General features: G+C 36.9%; 1 protein-coding gene across 3 annotated transcripts in view; it reads left to right on the forward strand.

Annotated features, from left to right (window-relative positions):
- The window catches only part of SUGCT (succinyl-CoA:glutarate-CoA transferase), a 336,504-nt gene that overhangs the window by 275,114 nt on the left and 48,409 nt on the right, over nucleotides 1-12,981 (forward strand). The gene's annotated exons all lie outside the window — the stretch shown is intronic.

Raw genomic sequence — 12,981 nt, forward strand, 5'->3', positions numbered from 1 at the left:
TTTTTTTTTATTTTATTAGCTGTCAGCTCTGTACATTTTGTATAGTTTGATTGCCCTTCATTCTAATTGTCTTCTTAAATAGCAGTACTTAGAATGAAGGGTCTTATATGAAGAGAACATTCAGAGTAGTGCTTATGGTTTGACATGAGAGATTTCTTCTTCTTCGAATAACCTCAGATATAGTGAAGTGTTGCAAATTGATGGTATTACAAAAGCCTTGAAATGCTTCACTATGTAGTCATGTACAAATTGCATTTCTAATTACATTGAAGATCTGATTAGATTTAAATGTTTGGAAAAAATACTTTTCCATCGTGAGAGATTACTGTCAATTCTGCTTTTAATGCTATCAAATCCCAATATTAACTTAGGTAATATTACATAACAAGTATTGCTATTGAGGTAGCAGAAACCCTCAACACAAAGTTGAGGAGTTGAAGTTGAGTTTAACTTCCAGAATAGCTCAGAACATTTAAAAATGTTGAAATAGTTCATATGTTTGTTCATGCAAAATGGTGTAAGATTTTTAAGCACAAAAATCAGTCTCTAGGATTTTCCTTTTTTTTTTTTTTTCCTTTCCCCTTGGTTCCTTATAGCTTCTATAACAACTTGTGCTCTAATCAACTGACCTGTAAAAGGTATGAAGCTGTTTTTCTGGAGAGCATGTGAGAGGTTTTGTCTTTGTATAGACACTGTGAACTCTCCAGATTTCTGGTAACTATTGTGCTGGGAACAGGGATGAAGAAAGTATGTCATAAAGGACTGATAGGGCTTATATTCAGCACTCATTCCTGAATATAAGTTTTCAGGGATAACATTCATGGCAATAGCCCTGCTACCTGCTTTCTGGGGTGTCCTCGCTGGGAACCTCACAGGGCAAAACAAAGTTCAACCTTCTTATATAACAAATCTGACCATAAATGGGAACATAATGTGGAAGATTTGTGCAGAAATGCAAATTTAATGTTTTTTCAGGTTCTCTGTGTTTTTAGGGGTATATCTAGTTTTCTAACATTTCTGTGGCTTGAATAAACGAACAGTGCTTTCCTAAGATTGGTTTCTATTAAGTAGTTAATGTATATTTTCCAGCTGAATGGGATTTTGTTATGGGAACATAAATAAAATGTATAGTATAATAGTCAGTGATGTTCCTGCAGGCTATTGTTAAGTCTGTACATTAGCACTCAAAACTGCGGTATTTCTGTTGTCTTTTATAAATTTTTGTCCTATATTTTCATTGTTAAGATTAATGACGTAGGATCATTAACTTCAAAGGAAGAGAAGTCTAGAAGCACTGTGAAGTTCATAGGAAGCATGGTATTTAAAAACCTGTATTGGTTTTTGCTCACAGTTATGTATACAGTATTCAAATACTAATTGCTTCTTGTATTAAATTCTCTCAGAGCATCTAATGCACATTATTACTAAGTAACTGTGAAATATACTATTTTCAATACTATGGTTTGTTTGGTTTTTTTTTTTAACAAGGATAGTTTCTGAAAGAAATCACCTCTTTCATGTACACCGTCATAGCTCTGAAATATCTGCCTGGCTTTAGATTTCTTTTTGCCTTACTGCAACTTGGAGAGAAATTTTATGGCTGGGTAATAAAACTCATGAAATTATATACTAATAATGGACAAGTGGATAAAAACAGTTAAGTACTGAACTGCTAGAAAGGAGTGGAAGATGCTGATACAATGTGGGATTTATTTTCCACCTAAGTATATTTCTCCATATATGTCTTGCAAGTAGCCCTCTTGAATCCCAACTCCTTGGTGTACGCATGGTTAGGAGTTCTCTATCTTAAATGCTTTTGCTACAAAGGACAATGCTAAGGGGGCAGAGTGTAGGTCAGGAAAGATCTCCCATGTGCCAGAGTTTCTGTTGATGAAAGTTCCTTTGACTGCCCAGGACATTAAGCACAGAGGAAGAAGAACCCAACACTCAAACTGAACAGCATCGATACCGTTTACTAGTGTAGCCTGCCTGTCTTTCTCCACAGCGCTCCTTTGACTTGAGTCAAAATGCTGTACTTCAAACCACAGTCACAGTTCCCCTTCTAAAGGGCAACAAAGGTCAGTGCAAGAGTATGCAGGAATAAACCGCTTATGAGGAGAGATGTAGCAAATCTCTGCCTGCAGCAGGCTGAGGATCTGCGGGGAGATACTCCCATCTGGATGTACTTTGCAACACTAAGCAGGTGCCAATGTTAAGTGGCATTCCTCTGTGGATGAGCAAGTTTTGCAGTACTGGGAAGGGGTAAGTACTCTGAGCTGACAGACTAGCTCTAACAAAACAAAGAATGATGTATAAATAAACCGCAACACTTACATAGTGGGTGAAAGATGGATGCAGTACTTGAAAGGAGGCTCTTGGGAACTCAGTGTGGCGTGCAAGATTGGAAAACCTATACTGATTATGTAGTTTGTACTGGGAGAAACAGGTGAGGTCCCCAAGGACAGTCTGAAACCAAGTGATACATCAGCATGATGGTACAATGCTGTTGTTAATGGTTCCTTTGCTTGCTATTAGCCCAGCAGTAAGTTTGTGAATATTTGACGCTTCATGACTATTGAGATTTCTTTTCCTTCTATAGATGTATTCTTGCCATAACATGCATGCCTATCTGAGAAAATATATGATTTCTGTAACAGAACTATTAGAAGTGTTCTTACTATTTAATATTGTTAAATATTGCACATTTTGAAATAACAGTTCTCCTACGTGTTGGACAAACACCTCAGTACATTTTTCAGTCCAGAGTTGCAACTGCGTGTGACTTATTCTTACACCACATGGCAAAAAGGTACTTCTGAAAAATCTCAGTTGTACAAAGCCCCACAGAAACCCTCAGAATTTTCTCTTCATCATCGTCAGCTCTATAGACAAGTATGGATATGACCCCTGAACATAATGAGAATATGAAATATATACAGAATTGTTAATGAGAACAATGGCAGTGGAAAGGTTCTCAGTGTTTCCTACCCACCAGTCTCCCACTTACGGTACACAGTGCTTGAAGGCATGGCAGTCATAGCTTACTACCACTCAAGGAATACACTTACATTCATTTGCATTTACAAGTTAGTTTCCAGAAAGGGAAACATCTGGAATCTTATTTTGATTTTGTTTAATATGAGAGATAGTCGCAATGAAATAAAATAAAATGAAAGCGTTCCATGTGACTTTCTTGACACCAAAATAATATAACATGTACAATCCAGGACACTGGATTTTTACATTCACTTGCATTTTTAAGAATTATTTGTGGTTAAGTTTGTCCGTGCTTTTTGATCAAAGAAACTGCGAACATAATATTTAAATACTGAATGTAGTATTGCTAGTAATCTAAACTAGGAAAAATATCATTGAAAACCAGTGATTTGTGACACCATTGTTGTCAGTAAATTACTGGCGATTCTGATTAAAGAAGCAAAAGCAGTCAGTATTTCAGCCTGTTGCAGTAATAAAATCAATCTGTTTCTGTAGCACCTTCCAGGTGGTCAGTGTGGAGTTATCACTGTTACACATGAAAGGTATACTGCAGCTGGAGGCTGGCTCTTTGATCCCAGAGCCAGTGCTTTGAATATAGACACACCCAGTCTCACTATCAGGATGAGCCAGGTCTTATATCCAAATAGGAGTACAGCCAACCATCTTTGCTTAAATATTTCTGTGAGTTTAGGATTTATACATTCCAACGCACCAAAAAATGTGGTTTTACAATCACATTTCAGTTCTCAGGAAAAAAAACACATCTGAAAAGTATATGCATTTTTTAACGAATATGAACAAATTCTCCTCTCTGCCACATTTCCAGACTGATGGTGCAAGAGGTCGTCAGGGAACTATGCTTACGCACCTGAGGGTAGGGGCCTGTTTTTTGAGCACCGAGAAAGTCCCCTGAGGTCAGGGTCAGGTGTGCAACCTTGAAAATTAGAGAATTTATTCAGTTAATTACAGGCTTGTGTCCTTACATTTTTATCTATATTGGCCTGAGTTCTAAATCTTTTAATTTCCTTGCTATTCATTATAAATATTAATTATAACATAAGCTAATAAACTCTTCTTAAATATTTGCTTCTCCACAACAGTTAAAGAGCTGATTCTTTACTGGACTATGGTCTGCTATTAGAATAAAAGTACCTTCTTTTACACTCGTTATTTTCCGACATCTGATGAAAATATTTCAGATTTATATAGATGTATTTAGCAGCTGTCTCGTATTTACCTAGACTGTGAAGTATAAATTGAATTTAGTACTTTTTGTCAAGAATAAGTATGTGTTTGATGATTAGACAATGGCAAAGGTATTTTTGCTCTGTCACAAATGGTTTTCATTGTTTAATTTTTTTTTAATTATTTAATGTCACTTTATTTGTACATCATATTGTGGCAGTAGAATCATAGAATCATAGAATGGTTAGGGTTGGAAGGGACCTTCAAAGGTCATCTAGTCCAATCCCCCTGCAAGGAGAAGGGACATCCCCCACTAGATCAGGTTGCTCAGAGCCTCATCCAGCCTGGCCTTGAACATTTCCAGGGATGAGGCATCCACCACCTCTCTGGGCAACCTGTGCCAGTGTTCTGCAACTCGCATTATAAAAAATATTTTCCTAATATCCAATCTAAATCTACCTCCCTCTATTTTAAAACTATTACCCCTCATCCTATCACAACAGGTCCTACTGAACAGCCTCTCCCCATCTTTCTTGTAGGCCCCCTTGAGGTACTGGAAGACCGCTATCAGGTCTCCCTGGAGCTTCCTCTTCTCCAGGCTGAACAGCCCCAACTCTCTCAGCCTGTCCTCATAGGAAAGGTGCTCCAGCCCTCTGATCATCTTTGTGGCCCTCCTCTGGACCTTCTCCAACTGGTCCATGTCCTTCTTGTGTTGGGGGCTCCAGAACTGGACACAGTACTCCAGGTGGGGTCTCACCAGGGCAGAGTAGAGGGGGAGAATCACCTCCCTCGACCTGCTGGCCATGCTCCTCTTGATGCAGCACAGGATGCGGTTGGCCTTCTGGGCCGCAAGGGCGCCTTGCCTGCTCATGTTAAGCTTCTCATCCACCAGCACTTCCAAGTCCTTCTCCTCAGGGCTGCTCTCAATCCATTCTCCGCCCAGCCTGTATTTGTGCCTGGGATTGCCATGACCCAGGTGCAGGACCTTGCACTTGGCCTGGTTGAACTTCATGAGGTTGGCACGGGCCCACCTCTCCAGCCTGTCAAGGTCCCTCTGGATGGCATCCCTCCCTTCCAGCGTGTCGACGGCACCACGCAGCTTGGTGTCATTGGTGAACTTGCTGAGGGTGCACTCTATCCCACTGTCCATGTCGCTGACAAAGATGTTGAACAGGGCTGGTCCCAACACGGACCCCTGAGGAACGCCACTCGTGACCGTTCTCCACTTGGACATTAAGCCATTGACCACCACTGTCTGAGTGCAGCCATCCAGTGAACTTCTTTCCCACTGAGTGGTTTGTCCATCAAAGCCATGTCTCTCTAGTTTAGAGAGAAGGCTGTCGTGTGGGACAGTGTCAAAAGCTTTGCACTGTAAGGACTTTTTAATTTTTGTTTTGTTGCAGTAGGTGCTAAGGGAAGTAAAACATTAATATGAGAAGTACTCTTAAGTATCAGGGTCATATCTTACTTCAGTTACTGATTTCAAAAGATGACTTAGGACATTGAATTACTAAAAACAATAATTGCCTGGTTCATGTTGTTCACAAAAACAATTTTCTGAGTAGATTCTCAGGGAGAAAGAGGATGAGGCCAGAACTTGAAGACCAGACTTTCATAGGGTGCCTGAGAGGAGTTCACTGTGGTGAATATATTCTGTGCCAGTATTATGAACTACTAAAAGAATCCTGGAAACTTATCCAGGAAACTTGGTGATGTTTTATCATCTTTATGCTCTCTTCCGAATTGCTTTTAGTCTAATGTGCAGGTTTCGTAATTAAAGATTTTTGGTATTTCAGTTAATGGATGATAAGAAGTAGAATTTCCATTGGGATACTTACACAGAGCTTTGGAGGAAGAAGAGCCTCTGTGGAAGGGGTTGTGTAGAACCGTAGTAAAACTAGATTGCTGGTACAGAAATCATTGGGTTTGGCTACTCATACGGGACTTGAGGAAAAGCTGACAAATGAGGGCTCTCACAGTTTAAAAGCATCTGCTAATGATGTCAATCATACAAAAAATGTAAGGGGCAAGAATGAAATGTACAGCAAAACTGAAGGAGGGACAACTGAGAAATTCTGGAAAGATAATACAGTGTCAAACATAAGAGTTAAATAAAAAATGACGTGGCTAACTCCCTGCTTCCCCAAATGCTTACAAAACCTATACATATCTGTTTACCAACGTGAGAGAAAAAATAGGTGACTTGAAATTCTTGGCAAAGAAAGAGGATCTTGACATAGTAGCCATTACAGAAGAATGTTGGAATTACAAAAATCAATAGGAGAGTGTAATACCTGGCTATAAACTGAACAGGAAGGACAGATTAAGTCATAGAGCTGGGGGAGCAGTATTAGGGTATACTGTTGAGCCTTCTGATGAGGAAACGGATATTGAATCCAAAATGTTGAAAGAGATCAAAAAATCAGCTAACCCTAATGAGGTAGTAATAATGGGTGACTTCACCTACCTTCAGCTGGTCAAATGTCACAGTGGAATAGAGCATAAGGGAAGCAATTTCTCATCATTGTGAGTGGTTGCCTTTTTGGAACATTTGGTTCTAGAGCAAGTAAATGGAATGGCAATTCTTGACTTAAGTGATGTACTGGAATGCAGGTAAGAAACTCTGAAGTCCTGTATCAGAGCAGGTCTTTCTGGATTAAAGTTATGGCCACTGTAAAACTTAAAGTCAACATTGAAGAGCCAATAGCTAGTTTATGGAGGATGTAAAAACTCGTTAGGCGAAAGATAAACAATAAAAAGCAGGGAAATTAAATGCTAAGGATCAACATGAAATCCAGCTGAGGTGTTCTGTATTAGGGTAAGAGACACAGCAGCTGAGTAGAAAAGCAAGAAGTATTTTAGTTTGATTACATGGAACAGGATTTGTTTGAAGCAAAGATATATGTTTCAGGCATCAAAACTCCATCCCTAGTGAAGTCAATAAATGTAATTTTGTCTACAACTTGTATGTAAAAAGCTGTGAAGCTATGGTGTAAGAAGGATTTTGTCAAAGCCGTCACCTCACACCCAAAAAGAAAAGAAAAAGTTTACCAGAGCAAACAGGCCTGTAAGACACAGGCTTAGCAGAAAGCAGAAATGGAAAATAAGGACATTCCATTGAACTGAGGTTTTCTTTTGTTGTATTCATTTAGTATCACAAATGTGGCGCTAGGGACATAAGAGGTTATAACATAGCATTTAGTGTGTCAGAATAAGGGACTGAGAGTAAAGAAGTAAATTAACAGGCAACCAGAAACAAACAAAAAACCCAACAGATTTCATTCATTCAAAAATTTATCAAGAATCATAGACTCATAGAATGGTTTGGGTTGGAACAGACCTTAAAGATCATCTAGTTCCAACCCCTTTGTCATGGGCAAGGACACCTTCCACTGAAACAGGTCACTCAAAGCCCTGTCCAACCTGTCCTTGAACACTTCCAGAGATGGGGCATCCACAGCTTCTCTGGGCAACCTGTTCCAGTGCCTCACCACCGTCACAGTAAAGGATTTCTTCCGTATGTCTAATCTAAACCTATCCGTAAAGGAACATTACTTTTGTTTAAAGTAAGTAATGTTCCAGCATGAAATGGTGAGATACTTCAAATATGAGAGGTAGATGCAGGTAAAGTAGAGATAGATGTGATTCACTAATACAATACTTGCATGCCTCATACGGTAGAGAGATTCTATTATCTTCTCCAAGTGAGCCCTATATCTTAGAAGCTGTGTTTGGAAAGAAGAATAATAAAGTTAATAGAGTTTCTAATAAAGTATTAGAAACAACTTTCATTGACAACAGGACTTGAAAATACTGGAACTATTGCATTGAAAAAAAGGAGGAGGAGAGGGAACATACTGATATGCAACACATTCTGCTGCATAACATCATTCTAGAAATACAAGACCAAGCAGAAACAAGCATCGGATAGGGATACATTTAATATCCTTTTCAATTTTCAAATGAGTTAACATCTTCTTGCTTGGAAGGAGGTACTTTTAGGATGTGAGATGTGATTCCAGTATGGCATTGTGTTCACCACACATGCTGTTACTTCTTTAGGGGGTGATTATGACCATAGCTCTATGTTCAGCATGTACAGGAAAAACAGTATTATTGTTTTCTTGTGGTTTGGAGGAGCTAGTAGTAATTACGTTTACCAACAGCCAGCTATCTTGTGGCTACAAAAATATGGAGAAAATGCCTGTATAATTTCCTTTGCGGCCCTGAAGATTGTTTTCACTGAACTGTAGATGAAACTGTGAGAGAGTGGTATCTGTATGAATGTGTATTTCGAATGCATGGCTTTACATTAAATAGAACTTTTAAAAACTTGGGGGGAGGGGAGGCGCTGACAACGTTTGATATATTTCTGATTCCAGCATCTCCCTTGATTGGGACGTGGAAGCTGATCGTATCTTAGGTAATACCTAGAATGGATTTGAAACCTTGCTGGCTGTTCAAAGAGAAACTGCATTTTCATGGGTGATTGGTTGCGTGCATAATCATTTACATTACAGCTGAAATTAAGTAACATGAGATGAAATGAACCTTATGATAATTGCAAAATTTGCCAGATGTTTACCAGGTGGCCAACACCCCATTATCCACATGAAAAAAAGGCAGAACCAATGTTTCTGATTTTCCTACCTGCCATTTGTGGTGCTGCATCCATAATACAATAAATTATTTTACTTCCTTAGCATGTAAGAAAGCCATTCATTTTTGAAGGATGCAAGGAAGATTAATACTTGTTAATAATAATAACGATGATTAATTTCTGTTTCACAACCTTTGTTACTTTGCTATATAATCTTTTTTTTATCAAAAGGACCCTTTTGTATATGTATTGTTACTGTATTTATCAATTAAGAGACCAATCATCAAGCATTAGATATTCTTACAAGCTGTGGAGTGTCCAAGAAAAAACAGATTTCTTTAAATAATCCTGAAGCCATATCCTGCATGGGATAGTTTTTCTAGATGTTTTTTAATTAGATAAATAGGTACTCACATGTAAGTCCCAAAGAAAGCCACCGTATGTGTTAGTAGTCCATATGTCTTACTACCTTAAGGAGCAGTACAGGCGTAGAAAAATAAGAGTTCCACCTTTTTCCTTGAAAGCTCTGTGAAAGTTGAAAAAGTGTCTTGCACCACTCTGTGTACCATATGATCTTGTAAAGAATGAGTTTTAAGTCCCAAGCAGTCAAAGAGAAATCCCCTACTTGAATCTAGATTTTCAGCCTTTTAAGTCTTTTACATGAAGATGAAATTTAAAATTGTTTCTGCAACTGTATTGTGGTTTCATATCGTAATTATATTTCTTTTGAAGTTCATTTTGTTCTCACTTTCTTCCTTATATGTCACTTAGCTTTTAAGTGAGACTCAAAAGAGACTCAAATATTGAAAGAAAAATTACTGTATTGAAATGAACATGCCCACTGGTGATATAAATACTAACACAGAAAAGCAGTGTGGGTTTAATAATTGTTTTGAACAAGGTGAGAATACAAGAAATAAATATAATTAATATTTGATCCTCCTTGTGAAAGCAGATGGCTAAGGGATTTAAACTCTGCCTGTTATAAAAGTTCACCATTTTTTAACTTGCAGTTACTAACAACGTTAGGGAAAAGAGCAAAATTAATCATTGAAGTTATTGTATCTGAATTACTGTAAGCTTCATAGCAGCTGATGTAAGTATGCTCCATAGTTTTTCTCATGACAAGCTAAGAGGAAACGATGAAACAACTGAGAATATATATGATGACATATCTTAAATTACCCTTGGTTTGCATTGCACAAGGAAAGCCTTAAGATCTTCGCTTAAAGTATTCTATGTGGACTTCCTTGCTTATAGTATTGGGAAAATAATATTGAAATAATTTTTAAATTAAATTCTTTTATTCTCTGAGGTTAGAAGACATAATCATATGAATTGTTTTATTTACTGTAGTTTAAATAAAGTCATGTAATAACCTATACTGGCTACATAAATTAAAAATATAGTGATTTCTGTTGTTTTATCAATCACCAAACAATATTTTCTTTTTGTAACATGAGCAAATCTGATACTATCTGCATGTATGATAAATAATGCCAAAGTGGAATTATAGCAACTAAGGATAGAGAACTACATATATTCTGCATTGTATATATAGTATCTATATAGTTTTTCAAGCTCAGTCTGCAAGAAAACACTTTTTAAAAAAAAAAAAAAGATTATGTAGCAAAAGTTAATGCTGGAATCATTATAACAGATGTAAAATGCCGCCCAAACATTAATTTGATTCACAAAATCTCAGATGGTAACAGATAATATAGTAATATAATATTTCTAGCCTGCAAAATAAGCCATATGGGGAAAAAAAATTAAAGTAGATCTACTGATGGCTGTCATCTTTTACATGATCCTCTTGATTCATCAGTTCCTTGTGCTAAGCTAATGTGAATATAAAGAGGATAAAGGACTCTACCACATCAGAAGGATCATGGCCATTTGAGCGGTACAAGACAATGGAGGAGAAAGCCTTCAAGTTCTGTCTCTTTGTCCTCAGGCTTTCCTTGTCTTTGATGATAATGGATGTCAACATTGCATTTTCCTGAAGGCTAGGATGCAGTAATCTTATGTGTTTCCTTCATAGTTTTTAGAATGCATGTGAGGAGGCATGTCAGTGAAGTTATTTTTTTTTGGGAATCCTAATAGTGGAACACATGAAACAGAAAATTACACAGTTCTTCTAAACAGTGTTGCTGATGTGGAAAAAAAAATGCCCAGTCTTTGGCCAGATTAATTTATTGGGAGTTGTTTCCCTTGAAAGAAAAGATGGAACTGAGTATACCGATATAGGCTTAATAACTGTAGAAAATAAGAGTAATAAAAGTCATGACAATTATAGTGGTTTTGAGAAAATAATGTATATGAGAGGGAAAATCAACACCATATTTATAATGAAAATAGAAAGAAAGCTTAGCTGCATCTTAAGCAATTATTTTAAAAGAGAATAGAAGTTAAACTTGTGATCCTCAAAGATACAAGTTTTTCTTAGTTCATTCTGTAAAGAAAAGGGAGATGAAATTTGAGTCTAACAAAATATTTTATAAGTCTACCTTATCAGAATAAGAATTTAGAGATCCAGAACACAGGAAGGCATGAATTGTGTGGAGCCCTGGGTAGCTGCTAGAGAATCTTTATGTTTTTCTTTGACCAAATGGTGCCACTTGCAGGGTACAGCCTGTAATTTGCCATCTAAAAAAGTGCTTATGCACCTGAGTTTGCTGTTGATTTCAAGTTCAAATAAGTGTGTTTTCTTGCATTTAAGTCACCAAAAAAAAAAAAATCAATGAAATGTATAAAGAAAGCCTATATAAGTAAGTTATAGAGAAAGGAGGCCAAATTTTCAATACAGTTTGATTAAGGGCCTAACTAGAAAGATTCTAAATGTGAGTTAAAACAAGCAATTATATTTTCCAATTCTGTCATTTGGAAAAAAATTCAGAATGTCTCACTTGAATGTCTACCAAAACTGATGTTAACCTTCCGAAAGAGAAATAGAACTAATGATTTGGTACAGCGCCAAACAATTAAACCGAAGAACAGACATTCTTCTACCAGCATCTATTATCGGAAATATCTGGATTTTTAAATGTCAGCTAAATAGGCTCACCCCACAAGCTAAGAGAAAGCTGACCTGACCTTTTGACACCACCTGTTCAGGAATGGGAATTTCTTAAGCATGCTATTCTACACAGATAAAAGGTTCACAAATTTTGACCTGGAAAGAATGGCTAAAGGAATTAGTTTTGTTTAGTCTAGAAAAGAGCAGACTGAGGGAGGATGTGATTACAATCTTCCAGTATGTAAAAGAATGTTAGAAAGATGCTAGTGATTGGTTTTCTCTGTCCAGTTGGGGAAAAGACAAGTATAAAGATGCTTAATACCAAGCAAAGATATTTCTATGATGTGTTAGGAGAAAAATTTATGACAAGAAAAATAGAGAATATGGTACAGACTACATAAGAAAATTGTCATCTTATTAATTGGAAATTTTCAAGAATAATTAGACCAACACCTGTCACTAATAGCCAAGGTTGCTAGTGTTGTTCACAGTACAAGGTGAATAGGTAGATGTATTACATGATCTCTTAACAGTCTTTGCCCATCTTTCATTTCTATAGCTGATACATTTGGCAAGATGCTGTTTTACTTCAGATTTGTTGTTACAATGAATATGAAAATAATTGGCTAATGGGAGGCTTTTTATTTGTAGAGGATACTTCAATAACAAAATAAACCATTTTTAGGAATTCTGATTATATGATTAAGGTAACAATGTTAGAAGGATGGCAGAGTAATAGGTAAGGAAATGGTAAAGAATACTTATTGGCTTTGGATGCAGAATTCTATAAATGATAGCAATGAGTTTGCTATTATTCATTTCTTTTTCTCTGTTACTTGAGATTTTTGGTATCATGCATTGTTTTCTATTTGAGGTTAATAACAAGGAACTGGAAATTGTGATAAATAATCATCCTATACAGATATACACAGAACTGAAGCATGGCATACCTGCTTGAAAGAACAGAAATAACATCAAAATTATGACCTCTTTCTTGAATGTTTGTAAGAACTCCTAAGACAGTATTTCATAGTGTGATGCGTCACAAGCTCAAAAGCAACTCAGTGACAGTGAAAAAAATGCACTACAGCATATGTTGTGTATAGGCCTTCGACACATATTGCACATTAAAAGTGGGTGAAGGTTTTAATTCTCATTCTGTGTTGGTACTAGTTGCCTG

The sequence above is a fragment of the Chlamydotis macqueenii genome, chromosome 2 (assembly GCF_036417535.1).
Source record: "Chlamydotis macqueenii isolate bChlMac1 chromosome 2, bChlMac1.mat, whole genome shotgun sequence".
Taxonomy (NCBI): Eukaryota; Metazoa; Chordata; class Aves; order Otidiformes; family Otididae; genus Chlamydotis; species Chlamydotis macqueenii.